The sequence below is a fragment of the Oncorhynchus keta genome, unplaced genomic scaffold (genome assembly GCF_023373465.1).
Source record: "Oncorhynchus keta strain PuntledgeMale-10-30-2019 unplaced genomic scaffold, Oket_V2 Un_contig_16668_pilon_pilon, whole genome shotgun sequence".
In the NCBI taxonomy this organism is placed as follows: domain Eukaryota; kingdom Metazoa; phylum Chordata; class Actinopteri; order Salmoniformes; family Salmonidae; genus Oncorhynchus; species Oncorhynchus keta.
In genome coordinates this window covers 27,501-52,996 of record NW_026280048.1, presented here as the reverse complement: position 1 = coordinate 52,996, position 25,496 = coordinate 27,501, and the positions used below count along the sequence as shown (strand labels likewise).

Below are 25,496 nucleotides of genomic sequence, written 5' to 3'. Positions count from 1 at the left end.
CAAAAAGAGACAATAGAAAAAACTGTCAATGGCAATGTGAAAAATGATGGTAACTAGTCTGACATAATACAGGTTAAATAATACAGGTTAAATGTTTGTTTTTAAATGTAAGCCAGGGGCGGGATCAGTCATGTAGGCCCTGGAGGGGTGAACATCTCCTGCTCTGACTGCAGTCTGGACGTGGAGGGGTGAACATCTCCTGCTCTGACTGCAGTCTGGACGTGGAGGGGTGAACATCTCCTGCTCTGACTGCAGTCTGGACGTGGAGGGGTGAACATCTCCTGCTCTGACTGCAGTCTGGACGTGGAGGGGTGAACATCTCCTGCTCTGACTGCAGTCTGGACGTGGAGGGGTGAACATCTCCTGCTCTGACTGCAGTCTGGACGTGGAGGGTGAACATCTCCTGCTCTGACTGCAGTCTGGACGTGGAGGGGTGAACATCTCCTGCTCTGACTGCAGTCTGGACGTGGAGGGGTGAACATCTCCTGCTCTGACTGCAGTCTGGACGTGGAGGGGTGAACATCTCCTGCTCTGACTGCAGCTGGGAGGGACTGCTGCGCAAGGACTGGGCCGCCTGTGATTGCTTTGGGACTGGGTGGGGCCCACGGCACCCGCTGCTCGTTGAAAGGAGTATGAACGATACGTACTGTCACGTCAGTCTCCAATAACACCAGAAAAATTTGCTAGATTTGTTGCTAGTCGCTTTTTTGAAAATATGTCGTTAGAGAGGTCTGAATACCCGCTAAATATAGTGACAGTGACCTCAGCTCAGCCAATGAGAAAACCGGGCCGACCCATCTTGGTAGGGGTGGCCGGCTATTTCCCACTTGTCAACCAAAGACTCATTATATTTTAGGTACAACAGATAGATTGCACAAAAATATATATAAGTAAATCTTATCAGGCCCACGGGCTGCCTGTCATGTCACCTTTTTCATTGTTTTTTGTTGTATATATTTATTTATATATAAGTGTGTGTCAATTTCGAGCAGCCCACCCAACAAAAAATGGTCCAGTCCATCTGGTTTTTGCCAGACAGCCAATCCCCCGTGTGTCTGTGTGCGTGTCAGTTTATCAGTGTCAATAGGGGCTATCCAGTCTTGATTAACCATGTGGAACAGGGCAGGGCCACTTCAACCAACTGATGTAATATCTCAACGTTACTGCCTCCCAAATACCACCCTATTCCCTATGTAGTGCACTGCTTTAGACCAGAGCCCTATGGCCAATGGCACCCTATTCCTTATGTAGTGCACTACTTTAGACCAGAGCCCTATGGCCAATGGCACCCTATTCCCTATGTAGTGCACTACTTTAGACCAGAGCCCTATGGCCAATGGCACCCTATTCTCTATGTAGTGCACTGCTTTAGACCAGAGCCTTATGGCCAATGGCACTCTATTCCCTATGTAGTGCACTACTTTAGACCAGAGCCCTATGGCCAATGGCACCCTATTCCCTATGTAGTGCACTGCTTTAGACCAGAGCCTTATGGCCAATGGCACTCTATTCCCTATGTAGTGCACTGCTTTAGACCAGAGCCCTATGGCCAATGGCACCCTATTCCCTATGTAGTGCACTGCTTTAGACCAGAGCCTTATGGCCAATGGCACTCTATTCCCTATGTAGTGCACTACTTTAGACCAGAGCCCTATGGCCAATGGCACCCTATTCCCTATGTAGTGCACTGCTTTAGACCAGAGCCCTATGGCCAATGGCACCCTATTCCTTATGTAGTGCATTACTTTAGACCAGAGCCCTATGGCCAATGGCACCCTATTCCCTATGTAGTGCACTACTTTAGACCAGAGCCCTATGGCCAATGGCACCATATTCCCTATGTAGTGCACTGCTTTAGACCAGAGCCCTATGGCCAATGGCACCCTATTCCCTATGTAGTGCACTGCTTTAGACCAGAGCCTTATGGCCAATGGCACTCTATTCCCTATGTAGTGCACTACTTTAGACCAGAGCCCTATGGCCAATGGCACCCTATTCCCTATGTAGTGCACTGCTTTAGACCAGAGCCTTATGGCCAATGGCACTCTATTCCCTATGTAGTGCACTACTTTAGACCAGAGCCCTATGGCCAATGGCACCCTATTCCCTATGTAGTGCACTGCTTTAGACCAGAGCCTTATGGCCAATGGCACTCTATTCCCTATTACAGTTCACTACTTTAGACCATGGCACATAGGAGTCTGATCCAAAGTAGTACATAATATGCAACAGGATCTCATTTGGGACTAAGACTTTGTCTTGTTAGAATGTAAAACAAACACAAGCCTCAATGAATATAGTATTGATGATTGAAAAAACATATTTTTCTTAAAATATATGAATTGGTTGACATGATAGATAGATCAAATAAGAACACTGAAATTAGATAGTTGATGTGTTTAGTTTTCTGTCCCTACAAAGTGTTTTTAGTGAACGATTTTACAGCAGTGTGGGAATAAAAAAATTAAATACCCATCGAAAAGAGACCAATTTGTTTATTTTCCACTCCAACCACCCTTGTTAAAATGTAATCTGCAACGACACACTGGCTAAGCAATTTCCAAGGAACGTTTAACTTGAATACCGCTGTGGGGTTGGTAGCAGCCTTTAGCCTGCTGTATAGTTCAGGAAAACAAACAGTCCCAAATAATAGTTGGAGCGGGAGCCTGGCGGCAGTGACGAACCGACGTGCGTAGGGCGGTGTTCTCACGTAAAGAAAAGCGTGCGTGTGGCTGTGGTACATCTGGAATAGTGCTTCAAGTATCTACAGCGGGATCTGTGCACTAGCTGGGATCGCTTCAACTCCTTAAACTCTTTGACACTCATTTTTAAAGGGACATTTTACCACAGTCGTTGCTTTCTGTAAGTTGATACAATATGGAATTTTAATTTACCGTTTTTTTCTCTTCTTTTCTTTCAAAGGATGAATATCCCGATAGTTTTATTGATTTAATTTCTCCTCCTCCCACTAACGGAATGTATCAACTTTATTCTTTAATCAAGTTGGGTTGATTTATTTTCATCTGATTGGCCCACAGCTGCGTTTTCATCAATTATTCGAATTTATTTTTGATAAATTGTAATCGAATAGTTTTTTGGGGGGAGTTTGTAGAATTCTTGAACGACTCATCGTTTCATTTTGTCTAGTAAATAACCGTCCACTCCAGACAGGCGCACAACTGAGCTGCGTTGGTGGAGTTCTCCACAGGCATATCGAGCTGTTTTGATCATGCATTGATTTGCAGTTCGTTTTATATCTCAACTCGGCTACTCACTTGTCGTTTCAAAACGTCTATGGAAACTTTCTAAGTAGAGTGCGACTGTTGTTGTTTATATATATTTTTTTTCTCCCAACGATGTGCTCTCTGCTGCATTAATAATATTGATGTACGTGTTTAATTGGTTGTAAATATTTTACATTGTTCTCAAGACTATAGTCTTGAGGAGTTGGGACATTCCTCTAACTCCGTGCATTTATCCACTCCAATGTTACGGGATTCATACTTTTCAATTTGAAGTAAACATATGGGTTTGATGAGTAAATGTGGAAATGGCGCCACCTGGTGTCAATATGAAGTACCACTTCAAGTAATTGATGCTGAATCAGTACGGTAGACCTCTGGTCTGATACCTGTGGTTCCTGTGTGTTTGTCTCCACGTGTAGATCTATCAGAAAATGCTGCTCATCCTGCTCGGAGTGCTCATCTTGCACCTCATCATCCTGGTCTTACTGTTTGTCTCAACAATTGCCAATGTGAGTAACTATGATATTGTTGTCTATACCCTACTATAATACAATGTGAGTAGCTATGATATTGCTGCCTACTGTACTATAGCACTGTGTGTGTGTGTGTGTCAGTAAGACAGTGTAGTCAATAGGGGCTATCCAGGCTTGTTTAACCATCTGGGACAGGGCAGGGTCGCTTCAATTAACTGATGTGTCAGATCTGGGCTCAAATATTTCAGCATTTGATTGAACCTGAATCACTCCAAATGGGCGTGGTTGCTTGCACTTTTGGGACGACACTATATAATGTGATTGGTTCCATTGTGTCCAAACAAGCTGGATCAAGCTAAACTTTTAGAGAGTAAACAAATGCTATTTGAACCTGTGTGAGGTGATGGGCGTATGTAGTTTCACGATGGACCTGGGAACCTCTTGTCCTACTTTTAGCAGGCTATGCACATGTTGTGGTGGTGGTGGGGGGGGGTGAGTTCATTGAGTGTTCTGTGTTTTCAGGCTGTTTCATAGATGTGTCTGGGTGTTAAGGCTGTTTCATAGATGTGTCTGGGTGTTAAGGCTGTTTCATAGATGTGTCTGGGTGTTAAGGCTGTTTCATAGATGTGTCTGGGTGTTAAGGCTGTTTCATAGATGTGTCTGGGTGTTAAGGCTGTTTCATAGATGTGTCTGGGTGTTAAGGCTGTTTCATAGATGTGTCTGGGTGTTAAGGCTGTTTCATAGATGTGTCTGGGTGTTAAGGCTGTTTCATAGATGTGTCTGGGTGTTAAGGCTGTTTCATAGATGTGTCTGTGTGTTTTCAGGCTGTTTCATAGATGTGTCTGGGTGTTAAGGCTGTTTCATAGATGTGTCTGTGTGTTAAGGCTGTTTCATAGATGTGTCTGGGTGTTAAGGCTGTTTCATGGATGTGTCTGGGTGTTAAGGCTGTTTCATAGATGTGTCTGGGTGTTAAGGCTGTTTCATAGATGTGTCTGGGTGTTAAGGCTGTTTCATAGATGTGTCTGGGTGTTAAGGCTGTTTCATAGATGTGTCTGGGTGTTAAGGCTGTTTCATAGATGTGTCTGGGTGTTAAGGCTGTTTCATAGATGTGTCTGGTTGTTAAGGCTGTTTCATAGATGTGTCTGGGTGTTAAGGCTGTTTCATAGATGTGTCTGTGTGTTAAGGCTGTTTCATAGATGTGTCTGTGTGTTAAGGCTGTTTCATAGATGTGTCTGGGTGTTAAGGCTGTTTCATAGATGTGTCTGGGTGTTAAGGCTGTTTCATAGATGTGTCTGGGTGTTAAGGCTGTTTCATAGATGTGTCTGGGTGTTAAGGCTGTTTCATAGATGTGTCTGGGTGTTAAGGCTGTTTCATAGATGTGTCTGGGTGTTAAGGCTGTTTCATAGATGTGTCTGGGTGTTAAGGCTGTTTCATAGATGTGTCTGGGTGTTAAGGCTGTTTCATAGATGTGTCTGGGTGTTAAGGCTGTTTCATAGATGTGTCTGGGTGTTAAGGCTGTTTCATAGATGTGTCTGGGTGTTAAGGCTGTTTCATAGATGTGTCTGTGTGTTAAGGCTGTTTCATAGATGTGTCTGTGTTAAGGCTGTTTCATAGATGTGTCTGGGTGTTAAGGCTGTTTCATAGATGTGTCTGGGTGTTAAGGCTGTTTCATAGATGTGTCTGGGTGTTAAGGCTGTTTCATAGATGTGTCTGGGTGTTAAGGCTGTTTCATAGATGTGTCTGGGTGTTAAGGCTGTTTCATAGATGTGTCTGGGTGTTAAGGCTGTTTCATAGATGTGTCTGGGTGTTAAGGCTGTTTCATAGATGTGTCTGGGTGTTAAGGCTGTTTCATAGATGTGTCTGGGTGTTAAGGCTGTTTCATAGATGTGTCTGGGTGTTAAGGCTGTTTCATAGATGTGTCTGGGTGTTAAGGCTGTTTCATAGATGTGTCTGGGTGTTAAGGCTGTTTCATAGATGTGTCTGGGTGTTAAGGCTGTTTCATAGATGTGTCTGGGTGTTAAGGCTGTTTCATAGATGTGTCTGGGTGTTAAGGCTGTTTCATAGATGTGTCTGGGTGTTAAGGCTGTTTCATAGATGTGTCTGGGTGTTAAGGCTGTTTCATAGATGTGTCTGGGTGTTAAGGCTGTTTCATAGATGTGTCTGGGTGTTAAGGCTGTTTCATAGATGTGTCTGGGTTAAGTTAAGATGCTGTTTCATAGATGTGTCTGTGTGTTAAGGCTGTTTCATAGATGTGTCTGGGTGTTAAGGCTGTTTCATAGATGTGTCTGGGTGTTAAGGCTGTTTCATAGATGTGTCTGGGTGTTAAGGCTGTTTCATAGATGTGTCTGGGTGTTAAGGCTGTTTCATAGATGTGTCTGGGTGTTAAGGCTGTTTCATAGATGTGTCTGGGTGTTAAGGCTGTTTCATAGATGTGTCTGGGTGTTAAGGCTGTTTCATAGATGTGTCTGGGTGTTAAGGCTGTTTCATAGATGTGTCTGGGTGTTAAGGCTGTTTCATAGATGTGTCTGGGTGTTAAGGCTGTTTCATAGATGTGTCTGTGTGTTAAGGCTGTTTCATAGATGTGTCTGGGTGTTAAGGCTGTTTCATAGATGTGTCTGGGTGTTAAGGCTGTTTCATAGATGTGTCTGTGTGTTAAGGCTGTTTCATAGATGTGTCTGTGTTTTAGGCTGTTTCATAGATGTGTCTGGGTGTTAAGGCTGTTTCATAGATGTGTCTGTGTTAAGGCTGTTTCATAGATGTGTCTGGGTGTTAAGGCTGTTTCATAGATGTGTCTGGGTGTTAAGGCTGTTTCATAGATGTGTCTGGGTGTTAAGGCTGTTTCATAGATGTGTCTGGGTGTTAAGGCTGTTTCATAGATGTGTCTGTGTGTTAAGGCTGTTTCATAGATGTGTCTGTGTTTTCAGGCTGTTTCATAGATGTGTCTGGGTGTTAAGGCTGTTTCATAGATGTGTCTCTGTGTTAAGGCTGTTTCATAGATGTGTCTGGGTGTTAAGGCTGTTTCATAGATGTGTCTGGGTGTTAAGGCTGTTTCATAGATGTGTCTGGGTGTTAAGGCTGTTTCATAGATGTGTCTGGGTGTTAAGGCTGTTTCATAGATGTGTCTGGGTGTTAAGGCTGTTTCATAGATGTGTCTGGGTGTTAAGGCTGTTTCATAGATGTGTCTGGGTGTTAAGGCTGTTTCATAGATGTGTCTGTGTTTTCAGGCTGTTTCATAGATGTGTCTGGGTGTTAAGGCTGTTTCATAGATGTGTCTGGGTGTTAAGGCTGTTTCATAGATGTGTCTGGGTGTTAAGGCTGTTTCTGTTTCAGATGTGTCTGGGTGTTAAGGCTGTTTCATAGATGTGTCTGGGTGTTAAGGCTGTTTCATAGATGTGTCTGGGTGTTAAGGCTGTTTCATAGATGTGTCTGGGTGTTAAGGCTGTTTCATAGATGTGTCTCTGTGTTAAGGCTGTTTCATAGATGTGTCTGGGTGTTAAGGCTGTTTCATAGATGTGTCTGGGTGTTAAGGCTGTTTCATAGATGTGTCTGGGTGTTAAGGCTGTTTCATAGATGTGTCTCTGTGTTAAGGCTGTTTCATAGATGTGTCTCTGTGTTAAGGCTGTTTCATAGATGTGTCTGGGTGTTAAGGCTGTTTCATAGATGTGTCTGGGTGTTAAGGCTGTTTCATAGATGTGTCTGGGTGTTAAGGCTGTTTCATAGATGTATCTGGGTGTTAAGGCTGTTTCATAGATGTGTCTGGGTGTTAAGGCTGTTTCATAGATGTGTCTGGGTGTTAAGGCTGTTTCATAGATGTGTCTGTGTGTTAAGGCTGTTTCACAGATGTGTCTGGGTGTTAAGGCTGTTTCATAGATGTGTCTGGGTGTTAAGGCTGTTTCATAGATGTATCTGGGTGTTAAGGCTGTTTCATAGATGTGTCTGGGTGTTAAGGCTGTTTCATAGATGTGTCTGTGTGTTAAGGCTGTTTCATAGATGTGTCTGTGTGTTAAGGCTGTTTCATAGATGTGTCTGGGTGTTAAGGCTGTTTCATAGATGTGTCTGGGTGTTAAGGCTGTTTCATAGATGTGTCTGGGTGTTAAGGCTGTTTCATAGATGTGTCTGGGTGTTAAGGCTGTTTCATAGATGTGTCTGGGTGTTAAGGCTGTTTCATAGATGTGTCTGTGTTTTCAGGCTGTTTCATAGATGTGTCTGGGTGTTAAGGCTGTTTCATAGATGTGTCTGTGTGTTAAGGCTGTTTCATAGATGTGTCTGGGTGTTAAGGCTGTTTCATAGATGTGTCTGGGTGTTAAGGCTGTTTCATAGATGTGTCTGGGTGTTAAGGCTGTTTCATAGATGTGTCTGTGTTTTCAGGCTGTTTCATAGATGTGTCTGGGTGTTAAGGCTGTTTCATAGATGTGTCTGTGTGTTAAGGCTGTTTCATAGATGTGTCTGGGTGTTAAGGCTGTTTCATAGATGTGTCTGGGTGTTAAGGCTGTTTCATGGATGTGTCTGGGTGTTAAGGCTGATTCATAGATGTGTCTGGGTGTTAAGGCTGTTTCATAGATGTGTCTGTGTTTTCAGGCTGTTTCAAAGATGTGTCTGGGTGTTAAGGCTGTTTCATAGATGTATCTTTACATTCATTGTGTTGTGTTGTGGGTGTGTCGTTTACATTCATTGTGTTGTGTTGTGGGTGTGTCGTTTACATTCATTGTGTTGTGTTGTGGGTGTGTCGTTTACATTCATTGTGTTGTGTTGTGGGTGTGTCGTTTACATTCATTGTGTTGTGGGTGTGTCGTTTACATTCATTGTGTTGTGTTGTGGGTGTGTCGTTTACATTCATTGTGTTGTGTTGTGGGTGTGTCGTTTACATTCATTGTGTTGTGGGTGTGTCGTTTACATTCATTGTGTTGTTTATATTCATTGTGTTGTGTTGTTTATTTTTATTGTGTTGTGTTGTGGGTGTGTCGTTTATATTAATTGTGTTGTGTTGTTTATTTTCATTGTGTTGTGGGTGTGTTGTTTACATTCATTGTGTTGTGGGTGTGTCGTTTATATTCATTGTGTTGTGTTGTTTATTTTCATTGTGTTGTGGGTGTGTTGTTTACATTCATTGTGTTGTGGGTGTGTTGTTTATATTCATTGTGTTGTGTTGTTTATTTTCATTGTGTTGTGGGTGTGTCGTTTATATTTATTGTGTTGTGTTGTTTATATTAATTGTGTTGTGTTGTGGGTGTGTCGTTTATATTCATTGTGTTGTGTCGTTTATTTTCATTGTGTTGTGGGTGTATCATTTACATTCATTGTTGTGTTGTTTATTTTTATTGTGTTGTGTTGTGGGTGTGTCATTTATTTTCATTGTGTTGTGGGTGTGTCGTTTATATTCATTGTGTTGTGTTGTGTTCCAGGCCTGGACTGTAGGAGGAACCAAGAATACTGACTTGTGGTACAGCTGTCTCACTACTAACGCAGGATATCACTGCAGTTCTGCCAGCAATGAAGGTTTGTCGAAGACACTAGTACCAAAGATGGTGGATAAAGAGCATATTTTACTCAGACGGTTTACCATTGAAAAAAATGGACACGGTTCCTGTCTGTCTAAGTGGGGCCTTTCCTCATGAGCAGGCTTTTCCACCTGAGCTCACGATTCCTCTATAATATCTGTCATGCTGACTGTTCCTCCATAATAACTGACATGTTGACTGTTCCTCCATAATATCTGTCATGCTCACTGTTCCTCCATAATATCTGTCATGCTCACTGTTCCTCCATAATATCTGTCATGCTCACTGTTCCTCCATAATATCTGTCATGCTGACTGTTCCTCCATAATATCTGTCATGCTCACTGTTCCTCCATAATATCTGTCATGCTCACTGTTCCTCCATAATATCTGTCATCCTGACTGTTCCTCCATAATATCTGTCATGCTCACTGTTCCTCCATAATATCTGTCATGCTCACTGTTCCTCCATAATATCTGTCATGCTGACTGTTCCTCCATAATATCTGTCATGCTGACTGTTCCTCCATAATATCTGTCATGCTGACTGACTGTTCCTCCATAATATCTGTCATGCTGACTGACTGTTCCTCCATAATATCTGTCATGCTGACTGACTGTTCCTCTATAATATCTGTCATGCTGACTGTTCCTCCATAATATCTGTCATGCTGACTGTTCCTCTATAATATCTGTCATGCTGACTGACTGTTCCTCCATAATATCTGTCATGCTGACTGTTCCTCCATAATATCTGTCATGCTGACTGACTGTTCCTCCATAATATCTGTCATGCTGACTGACTGTTCCTCCATAATATCTGTCATGCTGACTGTTCCTCCATAATATCTGTCATGCTGACTGACTGTTCCTCCATAATATCTGTCATGCTGACTGACTGTTCCTCTATAATATCTGTCATGCTGACTGACTGTTCCTCTATAATATCTGTCATGCTGACTGTTCCTCCATAATATCTGTCATGCTGACTGTTCCTCCATAATATCTGTCATGCTGACTGTTCCTCCATAATATCTGTCATGCTGACTGTTCCTCCATAATATCTGTCATCCTGACTGTTCCTCCATAATATCTGTCATGCTGACTGTTCCTCCATAATATCTGTCATCCTGACTGTTCCTCCATAATATCTGTCATGCTGACTGACTGTTCCTCCATATTATCTGTCTTGCTGACTGACTGTTCCTCTGTAATATCTGTCGTGCTGACTGACTGTTCCTCCATAATATCTGTCATGCTGACTGACTGTTCCTCCATAATATCTGTCATGCTGACTGTTCCTCCATAATATCTTTCATGCTGACTGTTCCTCCATAATAACTGTCATGCTCACTGTTCCTCCATAATATCTGTCATGCTGACTGTTCCTCCATAATATCTGTCACTGACTTCCTCCATAATATCTGTCATGCTGACTGTTCCTCCATAATAACTGTCATGCTGACTGTTCCTCCATAATATCTGTTATGCTGACTGTTCCTCCATAATATCTGTCATCCTGACTGTTCCTCCATAATATCTGTCATCCTGACTGTTCCTCCATAATATCTGTCATGCTGACTGTTCCTCCATAATATCTGTCATGCTGACTGACTGTTCCTCTATAATATCTGTCATGCTGACTGTTCCTCCGTATTATCTGTCATGCTGACTGTTCCTCCATAATATCTGTCATGCTGACTGTTCCTCCATAATAACTGTCATGCTGACTGTTCCTCCATAATAACTGTCATCCTGACTGTTCCTCCATAATATCTGTCATCCTGACTGTTCCTCCATAATATCTGTCATCCTGACTGTTCCTCCATAATATCTGTCATCCTGACTGTTCCTCCATAATATCTGTCATCCTGACTGTTCCTCCATAATATCTGTCATGCTGACTGTTCCTCCATAATATCTGGCATGCTGACTGACTGTTCCTCCATAATATCTGTCATGCTGACTGACTGTTCCTCCATATTATCTGTCATGCTGACTGACTGTTCCTCTATAATATCTGGCATGCTGACTGACTGTTCCTCCATAATATATGTCATGCTGACTGACTGTTCCTCCATAATATCTGACATGCTGACTGACTGTTCCTCCATAATATCTGTCATGCTGACTGACTGTTCCTCCATAATATCTGTCATGCTGACTGTTCCTCTATAATATCTGGCATGCTGACTGTTCCTCTATAATATCTGTCATGCTGACTGACTGTTCCTCCATAATATCTGTCATGCTGACTGTTCCTCCATAATATCTGTCATGCTGACTGTTCCTCTCATAATATCTGTCATGCTGACTGACTGTTCCATGTTAGACCTCCATAATATCTGTCATGCTGACTGACTGTCCTCCATAATATCTGTCATGCTGACTGTTCCTCTGGTTGTATAATATCTGTCATGTCATGTTAGACTCCTCTGTTCCTCCATAATATCTGTCATGCTGACTGTGTCCTCCATAATATCCTCTGGTCATGTCATGTTAGACCTCCTCTGGTTGTTGTATGTCATGACTGTTCCTCCGTCAGACCTCCTCTGGTTGTATGTCATGTTAGACCTCCTCTGGTTGTATGTCATGTTAGACCTCCTCTGGTTGTATGTCATGTTAGACCTCCTCTGGTTGTATGTCATGTTAGACCTCCTCTGGTTGTATGTCATGTTAGACCTCCTCTGGTTGTTAGACCTCATGGTTGTATGTCATGTTAGACCTCCTCTGGTTGTATGTCATGTTAGACCTCCTGGTTGTATGTCATGTTAGACCTCCTCTGTTGTTATGACCTCCTCTGGTTGTATGTCATGTTAGACCCTCTGGTTGTATGTCATGTTAGACCTCCTCTGGTTGTATGTCATGTTAGACCTCCTCTGGTTGTATGTCATGTTAGACCTCCTCTGGTTGTATGTCATGTTGTCAGACCTCCTCTGGTTGTATGTCATGTTAGACCTCCTCTGGTTGTATGTCATGTTAGACCTCCTCTGGTTGTATGTCATGTTAGACCTCCTCTGGTTGTATGTCATGTTAGACCTCCTCTGGTTGTATGTCATGTCCTCTGGTTGTTAGACCTGGTTGTTAGACCTCCTCTGGTTGTATGTCATGTTAGACCTCCTCTGGTTGTTAGACCTCCTCTGGTCATGTTAGACCTCCTCTGGTTGTATGTCATGTTAGACCTCCTCTGGTTGTTGTCATGTTAGACCTCCTCTGGTTGTATGTCATGTTAGACCTCCTCTGGTTGTATGTCATGTTAGACCTCCTCTGGTTGTCATGTCATGTCATGACCTCCTCTGGTTGTATGTCATGTTAGACCTCCTCTGGTTGTATGTCATGTTAGACCTCCTCTGGTTGTATGTCATGTTAGACCTCCTCTGGTTGTATGTCATGTTAGACCTCCTCTGGTTGTATGTCATGTTAGACCTCCTCTGGTTGTATGTCATGTTAGACCTCCTCTGGTTGTATGTCATGTTAGACCTCCTCTGGTTGTATGTCATGTTAGACCTCCTCTGGTTGTATGTCATGTTAGACCTCCTCTGGTTGTATGTCATGTTAGACCTCCTCTGGTTGTATGTCATGTTAGACCTCCTCTGGTTGTATGTTGTTAGACCTCCTCTGGTTGTATGTCATGTTAGACCTCCTCTGGTTGTATGTCATGTTAGACCTCCTCTGGTTGTATGTCATGTTAGACCTCCTCTGGTTGTATGTCATGTTAGACCTCCTCTGGTTGTATGTCATGTTAGACCTCCTCTGGTTGTATGTCATGTTAGACCTCCTCTGGTTGTATGTCATGTTAGACCTCCTCTGGTTGTATGTCATGTTAGACCTCCTCTGGTTGTATGTCATGTTAGACCTCCTCTGGTTGTATGTCATGTTAGACCCTCTGGTTGTATGTCATGTTAGACCTCCTCTGGTTGTATGTCATGTTAGACCTCCTCTGGTTGTATGTCATGTTACCTCCTCTGGTTGTATGTCATGACCTCCTCTGGTTGTAATGTCATGTTAGACCTGTCATGTTCTGGTTGTATGTCATGTTAGACTCCTCTGGTTGTTAGACCTCCTCTGGTTGTATGTCAGACACTCCTCTGGTCATGTTGTTAGACCTCCTCTGGTTGTATGTCATGTTAGACCTCCTCTGGTTGTAGACCTGTCATGTCATAGACCTCCTCATGGTTGTATGACACTCATGTTGTTAGACCTCCTCTGGTTGTTAGCTATGTCATGTTAGACCTCCTCTGGTTGTATTATGTCATGTCATAGACCTCTTCTGGTTCTATGTCATGTTCACCTCCTCTGTTGTCCTGGTCTTGACTGGATCCAGTGGTTCAGGCCCTCATAAGGTCCTGTAATGCTGTTCTGCCTCTTAACTCTGGTCTTCTTCATGTGTCAGCTCTTCACCCTGGTCAAAGGAGGACGTTGTTCTTCACCGGTCTTGTTCGCCAGTGAGTACGACCACTTATAAGACTTAATGAATCCTTCATAACCTCTTCATAAAGGCCTACATAGACACTTCATAAAGTTGTTGGTCTTGTTGGCCAGTGAGTACGACCACTTATAAGGCTTAATGAATCCTTATAACCTCTTCATAAAGGCCTACATAGACACTTCATAAAGTTGTTGGTCTTGTTGGCCAGTGAGTACGACCACTTATAAGGCTTAATGAATCCTTCATAACCTCTTCATAAAGGCCTACATAGACACTTCATAAAGTTGTTGGTCTTGTTGGCCAGTGAGTACGACCACTTATAAGGCTTAATGAATCCTTCATAACCTCTTCATAAAGGCCTACATAGACACTTCATAAAGTTGTTGGTCTTGTTGGCCAGTGAGTACGACCACTTATAAGACTTAATGAATCCTTCATACCCTCTTCATAAAGGCCTACATAGACACTTCATAAAGTTGTTGGTCTTGTTGGCCAGTGAGTACGACCACTTATAAGACTTAATGAATCCTTCATAACCTCTTCATAAAGGCCTACATAGACACTTCATAAAGTTGTTGGTCTTGTTGGCCAGTGAGTACGACCACTTATAAGGCTTAATGAATCCTTCATAACCTCTTCATAAAGGCCTACATAGACACTTCATAAAGTTGTTGGTCTTGTTGGCCAGTGAGTACGACCACTTATAAGGCTTAATGAATCCTTCATAACCTCTTCATAAAGGCCTACATAGACACTTCATAAAGTTGTTGGTCTTGTTGGCCAGTGAGTACGACCACTTATAAGGCTTAATGAATCCTTCATAACCTCTTCATAAAGGCCTACATAGACACTTCATAAAGTTGTTGGTCTTGTTGGCCAGTGAGTACGACCACTTATAAGACTTAATGAATCCTTCATAACCTCTTCATAAAGGCCTACATAGACACTTCATAAAGTTGTTGGTCTTGTTGGCCAGTGAGTATCACATCACATCACCCCGGTTGTCTAATCTAGCCGGGTCTCCCGGTTTATACAAAGTTGTTTTATATTGGTGTCAACTAACAGTGTTGGTGAGAAGAGGGCCTGGATGTTGTTCTGCGGGGCTTACCGCCCAGGCAGGGAAATGATCTGGGGGAAAAACTGAATCTGTAAAAGACCGACATGTTATAGCTCAGGTCAAAGTGGGAGGCGGCCCCATGTGACCACAAGGGTTGTTTAACTGTCTCAGTATTAGTCCCCTTACTATAAGGGTTGGTTAACTGTCTCAGTGTTAGGTCCCTTACTATGAGGGTTGGTTAACTGTCTCAGTGTTAGGTCCCTTACTATGAGGGTTGGTTAACTGTCTCAGTGTTAGGTCCCTTACTATGAGGGTTGGTTAACTGTCTCAGTGTTAGGCCCCTTACTATGAGGGTTGGTTAACTTTCTCATTATTAGGCCCCTTACTATGAGGGTTGGTTAACTGTCTCAGTATTAGTCCCCTTACTATAAGGGTTGGTTAACTGTCTCAGTATTAGGCCCTATATTACAAGCGTTGGTTAACTGTCTCAGTGTTAGGTCCCTTACTACGAGGGTTGGTTAACTGCCTCATTATTAGGCCCCTTACTATGAGGGTTGGTTAACTTTCTCATTATTAGGTCCCTTACTATGAGGGTTGGTTAACTGTCTCAGTATTAGGCCCTATATTACAAGCGTTGGTTAACTGTCTCAGTGTTAGGTCCCTTACTACGAGGGTTGGTTAACTGCCTCATTATTAGGCCCCTTACTATGAGGGTTGGTTAACTTTCTCATTATTAGGCCCCTTACTATGAGGGTTGGTTAACTGTCTCAGTGTTAGGTCCCTTACTACGAGGGTTGGTTAACTGCCTCATTATTAGGCCCCTTACTATGAGGGTTGGTTAACTTTCTCATTATTAGGCCCCTTACTATGAGGGTTGGTTAACTGTCTCAGTATTAGTCCCCTTACTATAAGGGTTGGTTAACTGTCTCAGTGTTAGGTCCCTTACTACGAGGGTTGGTTAACTGTCTCAGTATTAGGCCCTATACTATGAGGGTTGGTTAACTGTCTCAGTGTTAGGTCCCTTACTACGAGGGTTGGTTAACTGTCTCAGTGTTAGGTCCTATACTGTGAGGGTTGGTTAACTGTCTCAGTGTTAGGTCCTATACTGTGAGGGTTGGTTTACTATCTCAATTTGAGGTCCCTTACCACAAGGGTTGGTTAACTGTCTCAGTGTTAGGTCCCTTACTACGAGGGTTGGTTAACTGTCTCAGTATTAGGCCCTATACTATGAGGGTTGGTTAACTGTCTCAATGTTAGGTCCCTTACTATGAGGGTTGGTTAACTGTCTCAATGTTAGGTCCCTTACTATGAGGGTTGGTTAACTGTCTCAGTGTTAGGTCCCGTTCTACGAGGGTTGGTTAACTATCTCAGTGTTAGGTCCCTTACTACGAGGGTTGGTTAACTGTCTCAGTATTAGGCCCTATATTACGAGGTTTGGTTAACTGTCTCAGTGTTAGGTCCCTTACTACGAGGGTTGGTTAACTGTCTCAGTATTAGACCCTATACTATGAGGGTTGGTTAACTGTCTCAATGTTATGTGCCTTACTACGAGGGTTGGTTAACTGTCTCAGTATTAGGCCCTATACTATGAGGGTTGGTTAACTGTCTCAATGTTATGTCCCTTACTACGAGGGTTGGTTAACTGTCTCAGTGTTAGGTCCCTTACAACACGGGTTGGTTTACTATCTTAATTTTAGGTCCCATACTATGAGGGTTGGTTTACTATTTCAATGGAAGGTCCCTTAAAATGAGGGTTGGTTAACTGTCTCAGTGTTAGGTGCCTTCCTATGAGGGTTGGTTTACTGTCTCAGTGTTAGGTCCCTTACTACGAGGGTTGGTTAACTGTCTCAGTATTAGGCCCTATACTATGAGGGTTGGTTAACTGTCTCAGTGTTAGGTGCCTTCCTATGAGGGTTGGTTTACTGTCTCAGTGTTAGGTCCCTTACTACGAGGGTTGGTTAACTGTCTCAGTATTAGGCCCTATACTATGAGGGTTGGTTAACTGTCTCAGTGTTAGGTGCCTTCCTATGAGGGTTGGTTTACTGTCATAATCTCTTAGTTGGAACCAAACTACATGTGCTAGATATCTAACTCAATTTGGTTTAGTGGCTAGAGGTGGCTGGATTCAAAAATGCATTTTCTGCACATGGGCATAGAAACTAGCAGATTCAGCCCCTCCCCAATATAGAACATAACCAAGTCTGTTACAAAATATTAGGTGTGTCAACTTGGATGAAATTGATGATCTCCAACAGTCTAAAACTAGCAATGCCTTTTTTTCTGCTCTCTCTCTCTCTGTCCCTCCCTGCTCTCTCTCTCCTCTCTCTCTCTCTCTCTATCTCTCTCTCTCTCTCTCTCTCTCTCTCTCTCTCTCTCTCTCTCTCTCTCTCTCTCTCTCTCTCTCTCTCTCTCTCTCTCTCTCTCTCTCTCTCTCTCTCTCCTCTCTCCTATCTCTCTTCTCTCTCTCCTCTCTCTCTTCTCTCTCTCTCTCTCTCTCTCTCTTCTCTCTCTCTCTCTTCTCTCTTCTCTCCTCTCTCCCTCTCTCTCTCCCTCTCCTCTCTCATCTCCCTTCCTTTTCCTCCCCCTCTCTCTAGGTCTGTTTGTGATGTGTGGAGCTATAATCTACACGGTAATGAGTCCGGATGGGGAGGAGGATGCTGCGTTTGGCTTTGCCTACATCCTGGCCTGGGTGTCCTTCCCTCTGTGTCTGGTCAGTGGTCTCATCTACATCGTACTGAGGAAGAGGGAATGAGAGAGGGATGGAGGCTGAGGTTAAGACCTCACACCACCACCAGCAGAACACAGCACTGTGCCCCAGGGTTGGGGTCAATTCCATTTGAATTCCAGCCAATTCAGGAAGTACACTAACATTCCAGTTCTCTTCAATGCTTCTTAATGAAGTTAACTTTCTGAATTGATAGAAATCCAAATGGAATTGACCCCAACCATGCTGTGCCCACTGACCACCAGAGGAGGCTGGTGATGGGAGGATAAATGGCTCACATAGTGTTTGTTTTCCATCAAATACTTTGAGCATTCGATTAGATTCAGTGTTTGCACATTTGGGATTATTCCATTGGTTTCATTGTGCCAGGCAAGCTCCATCATGCCCAGCTAAGGCATTTGTAAGAAAACAAATCGTATTTGAACCTACATTCTACAATCACAGGTGGTCATGACTAAAGCGGAATCACTGGAATGGTTTCAAATACATCAAACACATGGAAACCATGGAAACCATGGAAACCGTTCAATATGCTCCAGTTCCATCTTTTATTCTGAGCCGTCCTCCCATCAGCAGCCCCCACTGACAGCCATGTGTGAGTAAACTACAGAGAACAGACAGTCCATGTTACAGTGTAAAGATGTACATAGTGTCTATTGCTTTAGACATATTTATAACATTTTTTACATGACCTTTTGTACATAGTGTTGAGCTCAGTTCGTTATCAGAGCTTGTTTTTTCCATATTTTCTCCTCTGTGCCAAAGAGATAAAGCTGTGATTTCAGCTTTTAGTAAAAAAGACAACATGTTTAAAGCCTTTTAAACAATTATGTTGCTTTACTATAGTGTAGTGTCAATGCCTAGCTTATCATTGTCAAGCCAAACAACACCATTCCATAAATAGTTGGCCAGAACAGACTGGCAATCAGGCTTCTCAAATCCTTCAGACAAAAGTGAATCCATAAACAACATCAGTTTCCTTGATGAAGGTGTTTCAGTAGAACCAACACATGATAATTGTGTTAATAACCATTACGACTTTGTCTCTGTCCTGTCCTGTATTGTCTATTAAGATTCTGAAGTGAAAATGGTGTTTCAGCCGTTCTTCTACTGTATATGCTACTTGCTGATGTTGTTATTCATTCATTTTAACGATGCTTGAATTGTAAAACCTACTTGTTTTGTGTTGCCATTAAATGATTTGAACAATGTTACTGACTGGGACCCTTTTCTGTCCAATCTGTAAAAAGAAACCTGCTGTTTTTACGTCTATATTCTGGTAAATAAAACCGTTGAAAGAAGGTCTACTTGCTTGGCATGCAGCCAGGTCACACGTGATACAAGTCAGTCTGAGGGCATCGGGAGATGACGTGGAAGCCCACCACTACAGGGCTAGAGTCAGTATTCCAGTCTGAGGACATCGGGAGATGACGTGGAAACCCACCACTACAGGGCTAGAGTCAGTATTCCAGTCTGAGGACATCGGGAGATGACGTAGAAACCCACCACTACAGGGCTAGAGTCAGTATTCCAGTCTGAGGGCATCGGGAGATGACGTAGAAACCCACCACTACAGGGCTAGAGTCAGTATTCCAGTCTGAGGACATCGGGAGATGACGTAGAAACCCACCACTACAGGGCTAGAGTCAGTATTCCAGTCTGAGGACATCGGGAGATGACGTAGAAACCCACCACTACAGGGCTAGAGTCAGTATTCCAGTCTGAGGGCATCGGGAGATGACGTGGAAACCCACCACTACAGGGCTAGAGTCAGTATTCCAGTCTGAGGGCATCGGGAGATGACGTAGAAACCCACCACTACAGGGCTAGAGTCAGTATTCCAGTCTGAGGACATCGGGAGATGACGTAGAAACCCACCACTACAGGGCTAGAGTCAGTATTCCAGTCTGAGGACATCGGGAGATGACGTAGAAACCCACCACTACAGGGCTAGAGTCAGTATTCCAGTCTGAGGACATCGGGAGATGACGTAGAAACCCACCACTACAGGGCTAGAGTCAGTATTCCAGTCTGAGGGCATCGGGAGATGACGTGGAAACCCACCACTACAGGGCTAGAGTCAGTATTCCAGTCTGAGGACATCGGGAGATGACGTAGAAACCCACCACTACAGGGCTAGAGTCAGTATTCCAGTCTGAGGGCATCGGGAGATGACGTGGAAACCCACCACTACAGGGCTAGAGTCAATATTCCAGTCTGAGGGCATCGGGAGATGACGTGGAAACCCACCACTACAGGGCTAGAGTCAGTATTCCAGTCTGAGGACATCGGGAGATGACGTAGAAACCCACCACTACAGGGCTAGAGTCAGTATTCCAGTCTGAGGGCATCGGGGAGATGACGTAGAAACCCACCACTACAGGGCTAGAGTCAGTATTCCAGTCTGAGGGCATCGGGAGATGACGTGGAAACCCACCACTACAGGGCTAGAGTCAGTATTCCAGTCTGAGGGCATCGGGAGATGACGTGGAAACCCACCACTACAGGGCTAGAGTCAGTATTCCAGTCTGAGGGCATCGGGAGATGACGTAGAAACCCACCACTACAGGGCTAGAGTCAGTATTCCAGTCTGAGGACATCGGGAGATGACGTAGAAACCCACCACTACAGGGCTAGAGTCAGTATTCCAGTCTGAGGGCATCGGGAGATGACGTGGAAACCCACCACTACAGGGCTAGAGTCAGTATTCCAGTCTGAGGGCATCGGGAGATGACGTAGAAACCCACCACTACAGGGCTAGAGTCAGTATTCCAGTCTGAGGACATCGGGAGATGACGTAGAAACCCACCACTACAGGGCTAGAGTCAGTATTCCAGTCTGAGGACATCGGGAGATGACGTAGAAACCCACCACTACAGGGCTAGAGTCAGTATTCCAGTCTGAGGACATCGGGAGATGACGTAGAAACCCACCACTACAGGGCTAGAGTCAGTATTCCAGTCTGAGGGCATCGGGAGATGACGTGGAAACCCACCACTACAGGGCTAGAGTCAGTATTCCAGTCTGAGGACATCGGGAGATGAAACCCACCACTACAGGGCTAGAAACCCACCACTACAGGGCTAGAGTCAGTATTCCAGTCTGAGGGCATCGGGAGATGACGTGGAAACCCACCACTACAGGGCTAGAGTCAATATTCCAGTCTGAGGGCATCGGGAGATGACGTGAAACCCACCACTACAGGGCTAGAGTCAGTATTCCAGTCTGAGGGCATCGGGAGATGACGTAGAAACCCACCACTACAGGGCTAGAGTCAGTATTCCAGTCTGAGGGCATCGGGAGATGACGTGAAACCCACCACTACAGGGCTAGAGTCAGTATTCCAGTCTGAGGGCATCGGGAGATGACGTGGAAACCCACCACTACAGGGCTAGAGTCAGTATTCCAGTCTGAGGGCATCGGGAGATGACGTGGAAACCCACCACTACAGGGCTAGAGTCAGTATTCCAGTCTGAGGGCATCGGGAGATGACGTAGAAACCCACCACTACAGGGCTAGAGTCAGTATTCCAGTCTGAGGGCATCGGGAGATGACGTAGAAACCCACCACTACAGGGCTAGAGTCAGTATTCCAGTCTGAGGGCATCGGGAGATGACGTGGAAACCCACCACTACAGGAGTGAGCCGTCTGACCTTCAAGTAGGCTTTGGTTTTGCTCGGGCTCTGGGGACGGACGTCTGCCTCTGGATCCCTGGTTGCATGTTTCAATCCAGTGATGGAAAGTCGTTTTCAACATTTTTGTTTCGAAGCCAATCACAAAGCTTAACATTACCTTAACCATTCTGAGTTAACGTCTAAACTTTACAATTCAGAATCAATGCCGAACCTTAACTGAACACTTCGAAATTTGACGTTTGAAACCATTTCAAAATTTGACATGTGAGAAACATGGATGAATGTCTAATTCAGACAAGAGCCTGTGAGAACTTGTTTTGGCGTGATCATTCAACCTCTGAGAACTGGGCTGATGTATAACGTCAGTACTGATCTGCACCACAGGGTGGCGCTGTAGTGCAGAGGTTAACAGCTGAGGAATCCAGAGAATCCAGAGGAGTAGAGAAGGGTAGAGAGGAATAGAGAGGGAGGAGAGAGAAAAGGAGAGGGAGTTGAGAGGAGTAGAGAGGAGTAGAGAGAAAAGGAGAGGGACTTGAGGGGAGTAGAGAGGAGTAGAGAAGGGTAGAGAGGAATAGAGAGGGAGGAGAGAGAAAAGGAGAGGGAGTTGAGAGGAGTAGAGAGGAGTAGAGAGAAAAGGAGAGGGACTTGAGGGGAGTAGAGAGGAGTAGAGAAGGGTAGAGAGGTATAGAGAGGGAGTAGAGAGGAGTAGAGGGGGATAGAAGGGTTCACCTCTGGTTCACTCGTATCTCTCTGGTTCACTCTTATCTCTCTGGTTCACTCTTATCTCTCTGGTTCACTCGTATCTCTGGTTCACTCGTATCTCTCTGGTTCACTCTTATCTCTCTGGTTCACTCTTATCTCTCTGGTTCACTCGTATCTCTCTGGTTCACTCTTATCTCTCTGGTTCACTCTTATCTCTCTGGTTCACTCTTATCTCTCTGGTTCACTCTTATCTCTCTGGTTCACTCGTATCTCTGGTTCACTCGTATCTCTCTGGTTCACTCTTATCTCTCTGGTTCACTCTTATCTCTCTGGTTCACTCGTATCTCTCTGGTTCACTCTTATCTCTCTGGTTCACTCTTATCTCTCTGGTTCACTCTTATCTCTCTGGTTCACTCGTATCTCTGGTTCACAGCTTAGCATGACATTCTTTTCTCTTCTTTCTTTCCTCCCTCTTTTGAATCATCTTCCTCTCTGTTTATAAAATAGACTAGTGTCTGCTTTGTAGAGACACATGCAGAAATAGAGAGATGCAGAAATAGAGAGCTAGAAAGGGGTGGGAAACGAGAGAGTCAGAGAGAGAAAGATAGAGAGAAAGAGATTGAGTTGCCAAAAGAAGAACAGACAGAAACTATTTGTCAAGCACAGACATACACAAGGTGATTATTTCAGCAGCCATGGGCATGACAGGTGGTAGTGGTGGGGAGGTGCATGCCCTGTGTGTGTGTGTGTGTGTGTGTGTGTGTGTGTGTGTGTGTGTGTGTGTGTGTGTGTGTGTGTGTGTGTGTGTGTGTGTGTGTGTGTGTGTGTGTGTGTGTGTGTGTGTGTGTGTGTGTGTGTGTGTGTGTGTATTGGTGGCTACGTCAGTAGTGTTGTAGTAGGAGAGGAATGTTTTGTTGAAGAAATGAACGGTGACTAAGTTTCAAAGTGTTTTCCTGGTTAACCACTAGAACTCACCCACCATCCCTGCTGAGTTTTTCAAAACACACACTCCACACCTCCTCCTGAATCTTGTTTGGTTCCATGGCCCCTGAGAGCATCCCTCCTCTGAATCTGGTTTGGTTCCATGGCCCCCGGGGGCATCCCTCCTCTGAGTCTGGTTTGGTTCCATGGCCCCTGAGGGCATCCCTCCTCTGAGTCTGGTTTGGTTCCATGGCCCCTGAGGGCATCCCTCCTCTGAGTCTGGTTTGGTTCCATGGCCCCTGAGGGCATCCCTCCTCTGAGTCTGGTTTGGTTCCATGGCCCCTGAGGGCATCCCTCCTCTGAGTCTGGTTTGGTTCCATGACCCCTGGGGGCATCCCTCCTCTGAGTCTGGTTTGGTTCCATGGCCCCTGGGGGCATCCCTCCTCTGAGTCTGGTTTGGTTCCATGGCCCCCGGGGGCATCCCTCCTCTGAGTCTGGTTTGGTTCCATGGCCCCTGGGGGCATCCCTCCTCTGAGTCTGGTTTGGTTCCATGGCCCCTGAGGGCATCCCTCCTCTGAATCTGGTTTGGTTCCATGGCCCCTGAGGGCATCCCTTCTCTGAGTCTGGTTTGGTTCCATGGCCCCTGAGGGCATCCCTTCTCTGAGTCTGGTTTGGTTCCATGGCCCCTGGGGGCATCCCTCCTCTGAATCTGGTTTGGTTCCATGGCCCCTGAGGGCATCCCTTCTCTGAGTCTGGTTTGGTTCCATGGCCCCTGAGGGCATCCCTTCTCTGAGTCTGGTTTGGTTCCATGACCCCTGGGGGCATCCCTCCTCTGAGTCTGGTTTGGTTCCATGGCCCCTGGGGGCATCCCTCCTCTGAGTCTGGTTTGGTTCCATGGCCCCTGAGGGCATCCCTCCTCTGAGTCTGGTTTGGTTCCATGGCCCCTGAGGGCATCCCTCCTCTGAGTCTGGTTTGGTTCCATGGCCCCTGAGGGCATCCCTCCTCTGAGTCTGGTTTGGTTCCATGGCCCCTGAGGGCATCCCTCCTCTGAGTCTGGTTTGGTTCCATGGCCCCCGGGGGCATCCCTCCTCTGAGTCTGGTTTGGTTCCATGGCCCCTGGGGGCGTCCCTCCTCTGAGTCTGGTTTGGTTCCATGGCCCCTGAGGGCATCCCTTCTCTGAGTCTGGTTTGGTTCCATGGCCCCTGAGGGCATCCCTCCTCTGAGTCTGGTTTGGTTCCATGGCCCCTGAGGGCATCCCTCCTCTGAGTCTGGTTTGGTTCCATGGCCCCTGGGGGCATCCCTCCTCTGAGTCTGGTTTGGTTCCATGGCCCCTGAGGGCATCCCTCCTCTGAGTCTGGTTTGGTTCCATGGCCCCTGAGGGCATCCCTTCTCTGAGTCTGGTTTGGTTCCATGGCCCCTGAGGGCATCCCTCCTCTGAGTCTGGTTTGGTTCCATGGCCCCTGAGGGCATCCCTCCTCTGAGTCTGGTTTGGTTCCATGGCCCCCGGGGGCATCCCTCCTCTGAGTCTGGTTTGGTTCCATGGCCCCTGGGGGCGTCCCTCCTCTGAGTCTGGTTTGGTTCCATGGCCCCTGAGGGCATCCCTTCTCTGAGTCTGGTTTGGTTCCATGGCCCCTGAGGGCATCCCTCCTCTGAGTCTGGTTTGGTTCCATGGCCCCTGAGGGCATCCCTCCTCTGAGTCTGGTTTGGTTCCATGGCCCCTGGGGGCATCCCTCCTCTGAGTCTGGTTTGGTTCCATGGCCCCTGAGGGCATCCCTCCTCTGAGTCTGGTTTGGTTCCATGGCCCCTGAGGGCATCCCTTCTCTGAGTCTGGTTTGGTTCCATGGCCCCTGAGGGCATCCCTCCTCTGAGTCTGGTTTGGTTCCATGGCCCCCGGGGGCATCCCTCCTCTGAGTCTGGTTTGGTTCCATGGCCCCCGGGGGCATCCCTCCTCTGAGTCTGGTTTGGTTCCATGGCCCCTGAGGGCATCCCTTCTCTGAGTCTGGTTTGGTTCCATGGCCCCTGAGGGCATCCCTCCTCTGAGTCTGGTTTGGTTCCATGGCCCCCGGGGGCATCCCTCCTCTGAGTCTGGTTTGGTTCCATGGCCCCTGAGGGCATCCCTCCTCTGAGTCTGGTTTGGTTCCATGGCCCCCGGGGGCATCCCTCCTCTGAGTCTGGTTTGGTTCCATGGCCCCTGAGGGCATCCCTCCTCTGAGTCTGGTTTGGTTCCATGGCCCCTGAGGGCATCCCTCCTCTGAGTCTGGTTTGGTTCCATGGCCCCTGAGGGCATCCCTTCTCTGAGTCTGGTTTGGTTCCATGGCCCCTGAGGGCATCCCTTCTCTGAGTCTGGTTTGGTTCCATGGCCCCTGAGGGCATCCCTCCTCTGAGTCTGGGTTGGTTCCATGGCCCCTGAGGGCATCCCTCCTCTGAGTCTGGTTTGGTTCCATGGCCCCCGGGGGCATCCCTCCTCTGAGTCTGGTTTGGTTCCATGGCCCCTGAGGGCATCCCTTCTCTGAGTCTGGTTTGGTTCCATGGCCCCTGAGGGCATCCCTCCTCTGAGTCTGGTTTGGTTCCATGGCCCCTGAGAGCATCCCTTCTCTGAGTCTGGTTTGGTTCCATGGCCCCTGAGGGCATCCCTCCTCTGAGTCTGGTTTGGTTCCATGGCCCCCGGGGGCATCCCTTCTCTGAGTCTGGTTTGGTTCCATGGCCCCTGGGGGCATCCCTCCTTGAATTGGAGACTGACACTTCCAGGATCTGCTGTCAACTGGCTGTCTTTACTAACTGTTAATGTGACAGCTGCTTCACTGCAGAGGAC

The 25,496-nt window shown here is 45.8% G+C and overlaps 1 long non-coding RNA gene and 1 pseudogene across 2 annotated transcripts; one reads left to right on the top strand and one right to left on the bottom strand.

Annotated features, from left to right (window-relative positions):
- Nucleotides 1-2,662: 2,662 nt before the first annotated feature.
- LOC127919434 (peripheral myelin protein 22-like) lies at nucleotides 2,663-18,637 on the top strand (annotated as a pseudogene).
- On the bottom strand, nucleotides 13,659-14,968 carry LOC127919435 (uncharacterized). 2 transcript variants are annotated; one of them, XR_008102922.1, is made up of 4 exons: nucleotides 14,566-14,968; nucleotides 14,182-14,469; nucleotides 13,798-13,989; nucleotides 13,659-13,702 (listed from the first exon to the last, which is right to left on the bottom strand). It is a non-coding gene; the product is annotated as an uncharacterized LOC127919435 (long non-coding RNA). The 2 variants fall into 2 exon arrangements; XR_008102923.1 differs by having other exon boundaries at nucleotides 13,667-13,702; nucleotides 13,894-13,989; nucleotides 14,566-14,580.
- Nucleotides 18,638-25,496: the final 6,859 nt, after the last annotated feature.